Here is a 12,561-nt window from a genome sequence, read left to right on the forward strand (position 1 = left end):
GATCTCGTTTTTGATGATGTAAGGTTGGGCATTCAGACCTTGCTTCACCTGCTTTTCACCAAATATAGTCGAACAGTCACACCTTCTTGCAGCCGAACACTTCTGCTCCACCTTTTAGTGTTCTATGGGGTATTCACACCTTTTTTTTCACCGCATTTTATTGATTATGGTTGGAAATTATCACCCACTCTTATCCGAAGACCTCTCCTCCTGCTTTTGTTAATTAATAGTCGGGCATTCAAACCTTTTCTTACCGGCTTTTTACAAATTATGGTCGAACATTCACACTTACTTGCAGCCGAACACCTCCGCTCCCGCTTTTGATGGTGTATAGTCGGGCTTTCGAGCCTTTTCTTCCCCGTTTTTTACAAATTATGGTTGTACATTCAGACCTTGCAGCCGAAAACCTCCGCTCCCTCATTTGATCATACATTGTCAGGCATTCGCACCTTGTCTTACCCGCTTTTTATAAACTTTAGTCAGACATTCACACCTTGCAGCTGAACCACCTCCGCTCCCTGTTTTGATAATGTATGGTCTGGCAATACTACCTTTTCTTACCGGTTTGTGAGTAATTATGGCTGGACATTCACACCTACTTGCAGCCGAACACCACTTTTCTCGCTTTTGATGATGTATGGTCCGGCATTCTAGTCTTTTCTAACACATTTTTCAGCAATTATGGTTTGACATTCACACCTACTCACAGCCGAACACTTCCACTCCCACATTTGATGGTGTATAGTCGGGCATTCTCACCCTTTCTCATCAGCTTTTTGCAAATTATGATCTGACATTCACACCTACTTGCAGTCGAACAGCTCTGCTCCCGCTTTTGATTATGTTTGGTTGGATATTCGAAACTTTTCTTCACTGCTTTTTACAAACTTTGGTCGGACGTTCACAATATCTTGCAGCCGAACACCTCCGCTTCCGCTTTTGATGGTATATATTCGGGCATTCGAACCTTTTCTTACCCGCTTTTTACAAACCATGGTCGGACTTTCACACCTTCTTGTAGCCGAACAACTCCGCTCCCGCTATTGATTGTGTACAGTCGGGTATTTTAACCTTTTCTTACCCGCTTTTTACCAACTATTGTTGGACATTCACACCGTCTTACAGCGGAACACCTCCGCTCCCTCTTTTGATGGTGTATGTTCGGGCATTCGAACCTTTTCTTACCCGCATTTTACGAACTATGGTCGGACATTCAAACCTTCTTTTAGCCGAACACATCCACTCCTGCTTTTGATGATGTATGGTTGAGCATTCGCACCTTTTCTTACCCATTTTTTACAAACTATGGTCGGACATTCACACCTTCTTGCAGCTGAACACCTCCTCTCCCGCTTATGATGATGTGTGGTTTGATATTCGAAAATTTTCTTTCATGTTTTCTAGCAATTATTGATGGACATTCAGACCTTCTTGCAGCTGAACACCTCCGCTCCCGCTTTTGATGATGTATAGTCGGGCTTTCGAGCCTTTTCTTCCCCGGTTTCTACAAAATTATTGTTGGACATTCAGACCTTCTTGCAGCCGAAAACCTCCGCTCCCTCTTTTGATCATACATTGTCGGGCATTCGCACCTTCTCTTACCCGCTTTTTACAAACCAGGGTCGGACTTTCACACCTTTTAGTAGCCGAACAACTCCGCTCCCGCTATTGATTGTGTACAGTCGGGTATTTTCACCTTTTCTTACCCGCTTTTTACCAACTATGGTCAGACATTCACACCTTCTTACAGTGGAACACCTCCGCTCCCTCTTTTGATGGTGTATGTTCGGGCATTCGAACCTTTTCTTACCCGCTTTTTACAAACTGTGGTCGGACATTAAAACCTTCTTGTAGCCGAACACATCCACTCCTGCTTTTGATGATGTATGGTTGCGCATTCGTACCTTTTCTTACCCATTTTGCAGTAATTATGGGTGGACATTCACACCTTTTTGCATTTTAACACCTCCTCTCCCGCTTATGATCATGTGCGGTTTGATATTCGAAAATTCTCTTCCATGTTTTCTAGCAATTATTGATGGACATTCAGACCTTCTTGCAGCTGAACACCTCCGCTCCAGCTGTTGATGGTGTATAGTCGGGCTTTCGAGCCTTTTCTTCCCAGATTTTTACAAAATATGGATGGACATTCAGACCTTGTTTCAGCCGAAAACCTCCGCTCCCTCTTTTGATCATACATTTTCGGGCATTCGCACCTTTTCTTACCCGCTTTTTACAAACCATGGTCGGACTTTCACACCTTTTAGTAGCGGAACACTTCCGCTCTACCTTTTAGTGTTCTATGGGGTATTCACACCTTTTTTTTCACCGCATTTTATAGATTATGGTTGTAAATTCTCACCCACTCTTATCCGAAGACCTCTCCTCCTGCTTTGGTTAATATATAGTCGGGCATTCGAACCTTTTCTTACCCGCTTTTTACAAATTATGGTCGAACATTCACACCTACTTGCAGCCGAACACCTCCGCTCCCGCTTTTGATGGTGTATAGTCGGGCTTTCGAGCCTTTTCTTCCCCGGTTTTTACAAATTATGGTTGGACATTCAGACCTTGCAGCCGAAAACCTCCGCTCCCTCTTTTGATCATACATTGTCAGGCATTCGCACCTACTTGCAGCCGAATACTTCCGCTCCACCTTTTAGTGATGTATGGTTGGCATTTGCACCTTTTCTTACCCTTTCTTACCCTACTGATTGCTTAAGATTAAGTTGTTCTTTCTCAAACTACAACATTTTTTTAATTGTTGAAACTTGATTTGAAGTGGATAAATAAGGAGGACAAACAGTTTTAAGTCAGGCTGATAGAAGGAATTAATTTTATAGCAAAATCTGTATTTCGTCATATGTCGAGAGATGCTTATTGCTGAAGAAGTTCTTTCTCATTCTACAAAGTACAACGTTGTTTATCGTTGAAACTTGATTAGACATGAATAAATATGAAGGACAAAGCAGTCTTAACTTGGTTAGAGTTAAGGAATTCGTTTTATAGGAGAATCCGAATTCGTGCATAACTCGTAAAATAGAGCTTATTTTCGGATTCCTGAAGAATGAGTCTGGTTCTTTGTCATAATACAAAGTTTGTTGTTTATTGTTGAAACTTCATCAGAAGTGAAGAAATAAATGAATGCCTATCAACAAATGTGGGATCTAAACTCTAGTGCTTCCTCTAAAATAATTTCCTTTCTCAATTCAGAAATGTGTGTGTGTAAGTCACAACACCTGTGACACCAAAACGGCTTTCTTTTCTCTACACTCTGCACTGTGAGCACACACACCAAATCAGAAAGGCTTTTTTCTCTCTTTTCTACATTATGGACTGTGGGGACACAAAACCGCTCTCTCTTTTTTTTTTTATCGTGTGCCAGGGCGTTGTCTCACGTATTAGATTGTGCTTAAGATACGAATGGGTTTGTCACATCAGAATCCATACATACTGATCCTCCCGTAATAAAATGGTCGGATCTTATCAAACACACTTTGTTTCTTGTGACAATCAAGTCAGCGAAACAGCGTATACACGTCAAGACACTGAATCAAGTTTGCCACAAGAACTCATAAGTTTGGCAGTATTGCTCTACCGTCAGCAATCATACACCCATTTTATTTTCGTGAGACATGTGCAAGCACCTGTTCATCTACTGTTCTATCACTATGAATTAGTTTATCTATTATCAATAAGGATACTTCTACAACTACTCTATCAAAGTATGTCCGGACTTCTTACGTTGTCAGTTGCTATATATGAATAAGTGGGTAGCTACTGACAAGCATTAAGCATGTCACACAGCCCAAACATATAACATTTCAGGACACACCACACAGTTAACAACCACAGTGAAGCGTGTCAAAGCCCAAACATGTAACATTCAACAGGACACTTACACAACACATTCAAATCAAACAGTCAGACAACATACAAGAACATATACCCCAGCCGGCATTGCTCCCTGCCTATTTTCCTACAGCTCACTATGTGTGCGCACACCTTTATTCACAAACTCTTCAACTTATACTCTTTTACCGAAGCTGCTACAGCTCGATTGGCCGAATACCGAATAATCCTAATTCGGTGAATTTGACATCTGCCTTACATGTAACAGATTAGCGGTTTAGCAGTTTTAATTTAGTTTGAGTGAAGGAATTCATTTTATAGCAAAATCCGAAATCGTGAAGAACTCATGAAAGTAAGCTTATTCTCGGATTCCTGAAACTTTAGATTTGCTATTTCTTTTACTGCAAAGTACAACGTTGGTTTTTTTGTTTAAATCTTTCAAGACATGGTAAATATGAAGGACAAAGCAGGTTTAACATAGTTTGAGTGAAGGAATTCATTTTATTGATAAAATCCCAAGAGTCTGCTGAGAAAAGAGAGTGAATGCGAAGTAGACTTTAACACGGCTCTGGGAGTGCGGTCTAACCGGGAGAATTGCTTGAAAGAAACGCGACACCGAATGAGCGGTCAGAACAAAGCCTCAATACGGTTTTCCCGTGGTGTTTTTGTTGCTGCCTTGTCTTTTGCACAGAGTAAAAGACAAGGCAGCCATCGAATAGGGCCCGATTGTTCCTACTTGGTCAGCCGAGGAGCAAGGGGGGGGGGGGGGGGAGCAAGCGTCTCAACCAAGCAAAGCTCACCATGGGGAAGGTGGCTATTCCAACTAGCCTGATGCCCTGCTCCCGCAGTGACGGATAATCGTACTCTGGTTTCTCTTCATAACGTACAAGTCTTTCGCCTTTTACTAAAGACTTCTGTGGAGAGCAGCACTAATGAGTTGTTTCTATTTTTGGCAGGCTTTACCTTTGCGGGTGAAGCCCTTTCTGTCTGTGCAAAAGAAATCTTGTTACTGTGCAGAGTGACTTCTCTGAGTAGAGTCGCCTTACTTGTTGCGACTGTGCCGATGTTCGAAGCTGGAGTGCAAAGTTGTTGCTTGAATGGTGCTTGCTGGAGCGTGCGGGAGTGCAAAGTTATACCATTTAAAAGGGCTGAAGAGTGCTCAGTGCAGCAGGTGGGCGGAGGTGCAAAGTGACACTCTGGCCACCTATGGCCATAAAAAGAACAGGGGTGTTAGCGGACAAGTGCGCATTGTGCCAGGAAGGGCCCTCGGACGTGAACCAGTGGACAGTTGTCGTTTCTCGGCCTTTTGGCTAAGATCAAGTGTAGTATCTGTTCTTATCAGTTTAATATCTGATATGTCCTCTATACGCGGACTACATATTAAATGGATTTTTAGCAATAGGAGTTGAAAAAGTAGCTTGCTCCGTTCACTCCAAGCATTGACCCCGTACTGCAGTGCCGCTGGGAACGGTGCGCTCTTCTCTACTCTTGTGAAAAAGCAAACAGCGGTGCAGGATGCAAGTTTCAGGGAGCCCAAGATGAAACTTTCTTTTAGTCTGCTGAGAAAAGAGAGTGAATGCGGGTTGAGTGGGGTGGGGCGGGATGGGTACCTTCTGGGGGTACAGTAGCTCCCAGAATATGGTCGCTGCAGGCCCCGAGCCTGGTGGACATCAGGCCCTCCTGTCCTGTGTTGGCTCCCTTTTAAAAAGTACAGAACTTAGAACAGGTCTAGTCCCTGGCTTTCGGCAGAACTGTCTTCTTTACTTTTTTTTTTTTTTCCCCTTATCGTGTTCAGCATTATGGCAGCAGAATTGTAGTCTGAATACCTTTGATGCAAAACAGATTTGCTTTGCCAAGGGAAGTTTTATAAATGTAAAGCTCCCCTTGATGCCCATTTATTTATTTCTGTTTACAATATATGACATGTAATAGAACTGAACCGGACCGGGGGACAAGGAAAGAAGAAGAGGAAAGAAGAGAAAAACAGAACATACATCGCATACAACACAGCTGTGGATATAGATGACCTGAGACGACATGATAATACATCAACTGCTTAGCGACCATGCTACTGGACTAATGAATGTGGTTGTGTGTGTGTGAGAACATGCAACACCCATGGCACAGGACCTACATGATAACCGTGCTTAGTTATGAGTGTATAAGCGTACAGGGCCACAATCCACAGCCCCCCCAAGCAATCAGAAGCAGGCAGAGAGGGCCACAAGACCCAGGCCACCAGCAGCCCCCACAGAGCACAGAACCCAGGAAGCCCACCGCAGGGGCAACCACGCATCCACCCAGAAGACTGCAGAGGAAGCCCCCGGAAAGAGCCCCCATAAGCATAGGGCAGAGGCCCTCCGGGAGCCAGGGGCAACAGCCCACCGACGTCGCCAGGCCCCAGCCGCCCAGACATGGGCCGTGCACTGGATCCGGGCCCCAGGAGCCCGAGCGCCCCCAAACCCCCCGGCAGAGGCCCCACCCAATACCCAGGAGGACCAAGCGCCCCAGACAGCCACACAGTGGGTCAGCGCCTGCCCCAGCACCCCTGGCCAAGTGCCCTTGGAGTCAAGACGTGCCCACAGGTGGGTGAAGTCGCGAGCAGCGGAGAGAGGCCACGCCGCCCCCCCCATCGGGAGAAGCACAGGCAGGCCAGGCGACAGCAAGTCCAAGATCCAGGCCCAATCATTACCACACACACTTTCATATCCCATACATCCACACGTCCTCCCTCCCTCGACTCCGCTGGGGTGTAGTGCAGCGGGCACACCAGGGGGCCAGCAGCCCCCCAGCCACCACAGACCCCAAACCAGCAGAACAATTAATTAATCCTCCTGGCCCCTCCCGCCCCGAGCAGCAACCAGGAAGCAGGGGTGTGCGAAGAAGACCCCTCCCCTCACCCTTCTGGCTCTTCAATATTTTCTAATAGTGAGCAATTAAAATTGAGGGGCAGCCAAACTTGTAGAACTGGGAGCGTGGCCCTCTGGGCAGCCTACATACCCAAAGAGCCCCGCCCACCAGATGCCACTCAGTGTAACCACCCCCCAAGACCTAATGTGTGTGTGTGAGTGTGTTTGATAAGTAGTAATGTCTAAGGTGTAATTAAAACAGGGGTGGGAACTGCAGAGTGCAACTACTGCAGAGTCCACTACACCCCACCGAACACACACGCCCCCCAAAACCCTTCATGTGTGAGTGTGTGCTGTGTACAGGAGCCAGAAGGGAGAGGGGTATGGGGATATACACTGGGGGCAGCCAGGGACTGGCTGCAATAGGCATCCCCGCTACCAGGGAGCCAACACAGGACAGGAGGGCCTGATGTCCACCAGGCTCGGGGCCTGCAGCGACCATATTCTGGGAGCTACTGTACCCCCAGAAGGTACCCATCCCGCCCCACCCCACTCAACCCAACCCCACTCCGGAGGACCTCTACAAAAAACAAACAAACAACAACAAAAAACAAACAAACAAACCACCCGGTCACACCAGTCGCAGCAGCCCGGGCCTGAGACCCACCATCACCCAGGCCCCCCCCAGGCCCCCCCTCAACAGGTGCGCTCTTGTGAAAAAGCAAACAGCGGCAGCAACAAAAACACAACGGGAACACCGTATTGAGGCTTTGTTCTGACCGCTCATTTGGTATGGCGTTTCTTTCAAGCAATTCTCCCGGTTAGCCCGCACTCGGCTCGCTCCCAGAGCTGTGTTAAAGTCTACTTCGCATTCACTCTCTTTTCTCAGCAGACTAAAAGAAAGTTTCATCTTGGGCTCCCTGAAACTTGCATCCTGCACCGCTGTTTGCTTTTTCACAAGAGTAGAGAAGAGCGCACCGTTCCCAGCGGCACTGCAGTACGGGGTCAATGCTTGGAGTGAACGGAGCAAGCTACTTTTTCAACTCCTATTGCTAAAAATCCATTTAATATGTAGTCCTCGTATAGAGGACATATCAGATATTAAACTGATAAGAACAGATACTACACTTGATCTTAGCCAAAAGGCCGAGAAGCGACAACTGTCCACTGGTTCACGTCCGAGGGCCCTTCCTGGCACAATGCGCACCGGTCCGCTAACACCCCTGTTCTTTTTATGGCCATAGGTGGCCAGAGTGTCACTTTGCACCTCCGCCCACCTGCTGCACTGAGCACTCTTCAGCCCTTTTAAATGGTATAACTTTGCACTCCCGCACGCTCCAGCAAGCACCATTCAAGCAACAACTTTGCACTCCAGCTTCGAACATCGGCACAGTCGCAACAAGTAAGGCGACTCTACTCAGAGAAGTCACTCTGCACAGTAACAAGATTTCTTTTGCACAGACAGAAAGGGCTTCACCCGCAAAGGTAAAGCCTGCCAAAAATAGAAACAACTCATTAGTGCTGCTCTCCACAGAAGTCTTTAGTAAAAGGCGAAAGACTTGTACGTTATGAAGAGAAACCAGAGTACGATTATCCGTCACTGCGGGAGCAGGGCATCAGGCTAGTTGGCATAGCCACCTGCCCCATGGTGAGCTTTGCTTGGTTGAGACGCTTGCTCCCCCCCCCCCCCCCCCCTTGCTCCTCGGCTGACCAAGTAGGATCAATCGGGCCCTATTCGATGGCTGCCTTGTCTTTTACTCTGTGCAAAAGACAAGGCAGCAACAAAAACACCACGAGAATCCCATATTGAGGCTTTGTTCTGATCGCTCATTCGGTGTCGCGTTTCTTTCAAGCAATTCTCCCGGTTAGCCCACACTCGGCTCGCTCCCATAGCCGTGTTAAAGTCTACTTCGCATTCACTCTCTTTTCTCAGCAGACTCTTGGGATTTTATCAATAAAATGAATTCCTTCACTCAAACTATGTTAAAACTGCTTTGTCCTTCATATTTACCATGTCTAGAAAGATTTAAACAAAAAAAACAACGTTGTACTTTGCAGTAAAAGAAAGAGCAAATCTAAAGTTTCAGGAATCCGAGAATAAGCTTACTTTCATGAGTTCTTCACAATTTCGAATTTTGCTATAAAATGAATTCCCTCACTCAAACTAAATTAAAACTGCTAAACCGCTAATCTGTTACATGTAAGGCAGATGTCAAATTCACCGAAATAGGATCTAAGGGTATCCGGCCAATGGAGCTGTAGCAGCTTCAGTAAAAGGGTATAAGTTAAAGAGTTTGTGAATAAAGGTGTGCGCACACATAGTGAGTTGTAGGAAAATAGGCAGGGAGCAATGCCGGCTGGGGTATATGTTCTTGTATGTTGTCTGACTGTTTGATTTGAATGTGTTTTGTAAGTGTCCTGTTGAATGTTATATGTTTGGGCTTTGACACGCTTCACTGTGGTTGTTAACTGTGTGGTGTGTCCTGAAATGTTATATGTTTGGGCTGTGTGACATGCTTAATGCTTGTCAGTAGCTACCCTCTTATTCATATATAGCAACTGACGACATAAGAAGTCCGGACATACTTTGATAGTAGTTGTAGAAGTATCCTTATTGATAATAGATAAACTAATTCATAGTGATAGAACAGTAGATGAACAGGTGCCTGCACAAGTCTCACACAAATAAAATGGGTGTATGATTGCTGACGGCAGAGCAATACTGTCAAACTTATGAGTTCTTGTGGCAAACTTGATTCAGTGTCTTGACGTGTATACGCTTTTTTCGCTGACTTGATTGTCACAAGAAACAAAGTGTGTTTGATAAGATCCGACCGTTTTATTACGGGAGGATCAGTATGTATGGATTTTGATGTGACTGATAAACCCATTCGTATCTTAAGCATAATCTAATACGTGAGACAACGCCCTGGCACACAATCAAAAAAAAAAGAGAGAGCGGTTTTGTGTCCCCCCAGTCCATAATGTAGAAAAGAGAGAAAAAAGCCTTTCTGATTTGGTGTGTGTGCTCATAGTGCAGAGTGTAGAGAAAAGAAAGCCGTTTTGGTGTCACGGGTGTTGTGACTTACACACACACATTTCTAAATTGAGAAAGGAAATTATTTTAGAGGAAGCACTAGAGTTTAGATCCCACATTTGTTGATAGGCATTCATTTATTTCTTCACTTCTGATAAAAATGATAAGACTGACCTAAAGAATTGGAGGCCCATCACACTTTTAAACTTTGACTGTAAACTTTTTAGCAAGGTTTTAACGACACGGATGTCCTCTGTTTTAGAGGAGGTAATTCACCCAGACCAGGCTTGTGCCATCTCAGAGAAACAACTCACCGACAGCCTCGTACTGATTCGAGACATCATTGATTACGCTAGAGACAGAAACACCCGGCTTGTCATCTTAAATTTAGACTTTGAAAAAGCTTTTGATCGGGTCTCGCATCAATATCTCTTTCAAGTGTTGTAGCCATCGAATAGGGCCCGATTGTTCCTACTTGGTGAGATTTGCTTGGTTGAGACGCTTGCTCCCCCCCCTTGCTCCTCGGCTGACCAAGTAGGAACAATCGGGCCCTATTCGATGGCTGCCTTGTCTTTTACTCTGTGCAAAAGACAAGGCAGCCACAAACACCACGGGAACACCGTATTGAGGCTTTGTTCTGACCACTCATTCGGTGTCGCGTTTCTTTCAAGCAATTCTCCCGGTTAGCCCACACTCGGCTCGCTCCCAGAGCTGTGTTAAAGTCTACTTTGCATTCACTCTCTTTTCTCAGCAGATTAAAAGAAAGTTTCATCTTGGGCTCCCTGAAACTTCCATCCTGCACCGCTGTTTGCTTTTTCACAAGAACAGAGAAGAGCGCACCGTCCCCAGCGGCACTGCAGTACTGGGTCGATGCTTGGAGTGAACGGAGCAAGCTTCTTTTTCAACTCCTATTCTTAAAAATCCATTTAATATGTAGTCCTTGTATAGAGGACATATTAAACTGATAAGAACAGATACTACACTTGATCTTAGCCAAAAGGCCGAGAAGCGATAACGGTCCACTGTTTCAGGTCCGAGGGCCCTTGCTGGCACAATGCGCACTTGTAGCAGTGTTCTTTTTATGGCCATAGGTGGCCAGAGTGTCACGTTGCACCTCCGCCCACCCGCTGCACTGAGCACTCTTCATCCCTTTTAAATGGTATAACTTTGCACTCCCGCATGCTCCAGCAAGCACCATTCAAGCAACAACTTTGCACTCCAGCTTCGAACATCGGCACAATCGCAACAAGTAAGGCGACTCTACTCAGAGAAGTCACTCTGCACAGTAACAAGATTTCTTTTGCACAGACAGAAAGGGCTTCACCCGCAAAGGTAAAGCCTGCCAAAAATAGAAACAACTCATTAGTGCTGCTCTGAACGAAAGTCTTTAGTAAAAGGCGAAAGACTTGTATGTTATGAAGAGAAACCAGAGTACGATTATCCGTCACTGCGGGAGCAGGGCATCAGGCTAGTTGCCATAGCCACCTGCCCCATGGTGAGCGTTGCTTGGTTGAAACGCGTGCCCCTGTGCAATCGACAAGGCAGCAACAAAAACACCACGGGAACACCGTATTGAGGCTTTGTTCTGACCGCTCATTCGGTGTCGCGTTTCTTTCAAGCAATTCTCCCGGTTAGCCCGCACTCGGCTCGCTCCCAGAGCCGTGTTAAAGTCTACTTCGCATTCACTCTCTTTTCTCAGCAGACTCTTGGGATTTTATCTATAAAATGAATTCCTTCAATCAAACTATGTTAAAACTGCTTTGTCCTTCATATTTACCATGTCTAGAAAGATTTAAACAAAAAAAAAAACAACGATGTACTTTGCAGTAAAAGAAAGAGCAAATCTAAAGTTTCAGGAATCCGAGAATAAGCTTACTTTCATGAGTTCTTCACGATTTCGGATTTTGCTATAAAATGAATTCCTTCACTCAAACTAAATTAAAACTGCTAAACCGCTAATCTGTTACATGTAAGGCAGATGTCAAATTCACCGAAATAGGATCTAAGGGTATTCGGCCAATCGAGCTGTAGCAGCTTTGGTAAAAGAGTATAAGTTGAAGAGTTTGTGAATAAAGGTGTGCGCACACATAGTGTGCTGTACGAAAATAGGCAGGGAGCAATGCCGGCTGGGGTATATGTTCTTGTATGTTGTCTGACTGTTTGATTTGAATGTGTTGTGTAAGTGTCCTGTTGAATGTTACATGTTTGGGCTTTGACACTTCACTGTCGTTGTTAACTGTGTGGTGTGTCCTGAAATGTTATATGTTTGGGCTGTGTGACATGCTTAATGCTTGTCAGTAGCTACCCACTTATTCATATATAGCAACTGACAACATAAGAAGTCTGGACATACTTTGATAGTAGTTGTAGAAGTATCCTTATTGATAATAGATAAACTAATTCATAGTGATAGAAAAGTAGATGAACAGGTGCCTGCACATGTCTCACGAAAATAAAATGGGTGTATGATTGCTGACGGCAGAGCAATACTGCCAAACTTATGAGTTCTTGTGGCAAACTTGATTCAGTGTCTTGACGTGTATACGCTGTTTCGCTGACTTGATTGTCAATAGAAACAAAGTGTGTTTGATAAGATCCAACCATTTTATTACGGGAGGATCAGTATGTATGGATTCTGATGTGACTGATAAACCCATTCGTATCGTAAGCATAATCTAATACGTGAGACAACGCCCTGGCACACAATCAAAAAAAAAAAAGGGAGAGCGGTTTTGTGTCCCCACAGTCCATAATGTAGAAAAGAGAGAAAAAAGCCTTTCTGATTTGGTGTGTGTGCTCACAGTGCAGAGTGTAGAGAAAAGA

At 45.0% G+C, this 12,561-nt stretch overlaps 6 non-coding genes across 6 annotated transcripts; 2 read left to right on the top strand and 4 right to left on the bottom strand.

Moving 5' to 3' along the window:
• The first annotated feature begins 4,712 nt into the window (after nucleotides 1–4,712).
• On the top strand, nucleotides 4,713–4,826 carry LOC140287593 (U5 spliceosomal RNA). The gene has a single exon (XR_011911734.1). It is a non-coding gene; the product is annotated as a U5 spliceosomal RNA (small nuclear RNA).
• A 316-nt stretch (nucleotides 4,827–5,142) lies between these two features.
• On the top strand, nucleotides 5,143–5,333 carry LOC140287604 (U2 spliceosomal RNA). Its single transcript, XR_011911744.1, has one exon. It is a non-coding gene; the product is annotated as a U2 spliceosomal RNA (small nuclear RNA).
• Nucleotides 5,334–7,668: 2,335 nt separating this feature from the next.
• LOC140287590 (U2 spliceosomal RNA) lies at nucleotides 7,669–7,859 on the bottom strand. The gene has a single exon (XR_011911731.1). It is a non-coding gene; the product is annotated as a U2 spliceosomal RNA (small nuclear RNA).
• Nucleotides 7,860–8,175: 316 nt separating this feature from the next.
• On the bottom strand, nucleotides 8,176–8,289 carry LOC140287594 (U5 spliceosomal RNA). Its single transcript, XR_011911735.1, has one exon. It is a non-coding gene; the product is annotated as a U5 spliceosomal RNA (small nuclear RNA).
• Nucleotides 8,290–10,567: 2,278 nt separating this feature from the next.
• Nucleotides 10,568–10,751, bottom strand: LOC140287605 (U2 spliceosomal RNA). Its single transcript, XR_011911745.1, has one exon. It is a non-coding gene; the product is annotated as a U2 spliceosomal RNA (small nuclear RNA).
• A 308-nt stretch (nucleotides 10,752–11,059) lies between these two features.
• On the bottom strand, nucleotides 11,060–11,173 carry LOC140287603 (U5 spliceosomal RNA). The gene has a single exon (XR_011911743.1). It is a non-coding gene; the product is annotated as a U5 spliceosomal RNA (small nuclear RNA).
• Nucleotides 11,174–12,561: the final 1,388 nt, after the last annotated feature.

Source organism: Leuresthes tenuis, unplaced genomic scaffold, assembly GCF_036924035.1.
Source record: "Leuresthes tenuis unplaced genomic scaffold, fLeuTen1.0.hap1 SCAF_154, whole genome shotgun sequence".
Classification (NCBI taxonomy): domain Eukaryota; kingdom Metazoa; phylum Chordata; class Actinopteri; order Atheriniformes; family Atherinopsidae; genus Leuresthes; species Leuresthes tenuis.